The sequence below is a fragment of the Artemia sp. Qi Xiang Cuo genome, chromosome 21, assembly GCF_049724085.1.
Source record: "Artemia sp. Qi Xiang Cuo chromosome 21, ASM4972408v1, whole genome shotgun sequence".
Lineage (NCBI taxonomy): Eukaryota > Metazoa > Arthropoda > Branchiopoda > Anostraca > Artemiidae > Artemia > Artemia sp. Qi Xiang Cuo.
Window position 1 is genome coordinate 12,758,401 of NC_142814.1, and position 2,698 is coordinate 12,761,098.

Below are 2,698 nucleotides of genomic sequence, written 5' to 3' on the forward strand. Positions count from 1 at the left end.
AGTTGGGTATAATTACCTCATCTGTGCTGGAGAGTGTATTATTGATACCACTACTCAGATTCTGCAGTTGGGATTCGTTGGTACATTTATATTTGTGGTTGGGCTGTTGAAGATTCATAAGCTGAGGGACCCTAGAATATTCTATCTTTGTTTTTTTTCAGCTTTGTTTTTGGTTTTATCACTCTGGATGTAAATGAGTTGAAACATATCAGTTCATTGCACATTCTTGCTTTTATTACTACTTTTACAAAAAGACAGGTGCTAATATTGATCTTCATTATACTTAGTGTTTGAGCTTGTATTTTTATGCTAAGCTTTAAAAACAGAACAGCTCAAATTCCCCTCACAGTAACAAGAAAAGTCTTTCATATTCTTGTTGTTATTATATATTTGCTTGGACTCTGTTTGAACAGAGGACTTTTATTTGTTCTAACTGGAATCGCACTTCTCATATTCATTATTGTCGAAGTAGTACGACTTCTAAGAATACCACCATTTGGACCAATCATCTTTAAATCTTTCCTTGATGAAATAGACAGTGTACAACAAGCCACGAGTACCACAGAGAGACCAAAAAGGGAACGAATTTCAAAAACTATACTAACAATTTTTGAAAGACGATGAGGCACTTCAACAGAAAGAAATTAAAAAGGTACCAGAAGATTTGGTTAGAGACTACAAAATTTGGAAATCTCCAAAGAACGCCAAATAGCATACAGGCTGAGAAATTTAGATGGGGTGAAGTTTAATCGCGGTCGGGACTCAGATTTTCTAATGACAATGAAACAAGTTGTTTTTATTACGGTTGGCACCACAAAGTTTCACAAGCTTATTGAAGTTGTTGAGTCTGAACAATTCGGAAAGGTGTTGAAAGAAGAAATTTTTTTTAAAATTATTATCTAGTATGGTACAGGCAAAAAACCAAATTTGGCGAATAGTTCTGAATTAGAAGTGGAAACATACTCGTTGAAAGAAGACATAACGAAAGATTTTTGTTGCTCAGATTTGGTCATTAGTCATGCTGGTGCTGGTTCATGTCTTGAAGCCCTTGAATGGAAAAAAAGATTAATTATAGTTGTGAACAGCCAACTTATGGCTAACCACCAAATTAAACTAGCTAACAGGTTGCAAGAAAACCATAGCGCTCTTTGCTGTACGCCGAAGACTCTTACTGAGACTTTAAAAACTGCCTCTTCTTTTAAATTCAGAGCGCTAGAATCCCAACAGACATTAAATTTTGCAAAATTTCTTGACTCAGTTGTATTCTCTTGTAATCAGTTGACTATATCCTAGACTCAAAGACATGTTTCCATATTATTTTCCAGGTTGCAGCGGTAGCTAGCAACCTAGTAAGAGACGATCACGTCCAAAGTTAAGAAATATAAAAACCCCTAACTCCTAAAAAAAAGTCAGATCAAAACTAAAAGTACACCATTAGAACCGCCTTGTCCGAAACCCCTATGTAGGAGTACATAAAGGATAAATATAGGTCACCAGAAATGGTGTCAGTCAAGAGAATCTCTTGTAATAGTTATCAATATAGGCCAGTAAAAGTACCGTTTGACCGGGACAAAATTGCAACAAAAGGTTTTTTTTACACTAAAATGTTCAGAAAAAAATCGCTGAACAACATATCCAAAATCCGCTAAAATCGCCCTCCAGAAAAACCTTCTGGGGCTGCTTAAAGGGGGTGGAAGGGGCGAAAAATTAGGTATTTACATTTTTGACATTTAGGAAGCTTTTTTTACACTAAAATGTTCTGAAAAAATTGTTCAACAACATATCCAAAATTCAATAAAATCCCCCCCGGAAAGAAACTCTCTGGGGCTGCTTAAAGGGGATGGAAGGGGGCGAAAAAATGGGTTCTTTAATTTTTGACATTTGGGAAGCTTTGTTTACACTAAAATTTTCCGAAAAAATTGCAGAACAACATATCCGAAATCCGCTAAAATTGCCCGCCGGGAAAACCTTCTGGGGCTGCTTAAAAAGGGTGAAAGGGGTGAAAAATCCTTTTTTCGATTTTGCTATTTCGGTACGTTCGGAGAATCAATTCTGGTATAAATCAACTCGCAGAAACTGAAAATGATGTCACTTTTATTGTAACCCCTCTCTAACTTATATTAAACTACAAAAAATAAGATTTTAATAACTCCATTGCCAAAATAAAGGAAGTAGCTTTTCTTCCGAAGTTTTACAGAAAGATCAGATCAATGGACGCCTGAAATACTTCGAACAGCCTGCGAAAAGCAATAGAGGAAAATAAAGAACTTAAAGGAGCAGAGAAGTACCTCACTCTTTTTTGCTTCGCTAGTCGTCGGGAACCTGATTATCTGATGAGAACCAAACTTGTGAAAACTAGACTTTAGAAAAAGAGAGACTAAGCATAGACGCATAGAAACTTGAATATTCTAGTCTATACGGCTCATTAAAGACTAGGTACAATTAGGTTTTGAAAACACAGGCTGCACAGCGCACACAATAGGATCACCATCTATCTTCAAAAGTACCTGACTGTTATATCAGCTATTTTGGCAGACACATTATTATGAGTAAGTAGACTTGATAGACTTGATATGTTGCCTCATCCGTAGGAAGCTAAGCCATAGCTTAGGTCAATCAATATTGAAACAGAAGTTGTTGTTCGAGGAAGGAGGGGATTGAACCTCCTTCTCAATTTATTTTGAGATCAGAGCCATCT

General features: G+C 36.3%; 1 pseudogene; it reads left to right on the plus strand.

The window, feature by feature from the left end:
* The first annotated feature begins 774 nt into the window (after nucleotides 1-774).
* Nucleotides 775-1,293, plus strand: LOC148939249 (UDP-N-acetylglucosamine transferase subunit ALG13-like; annotated as a pseudogene).
* Nucleotides 1,294-2,698: the final 1,405 nt, after the last annotated feature.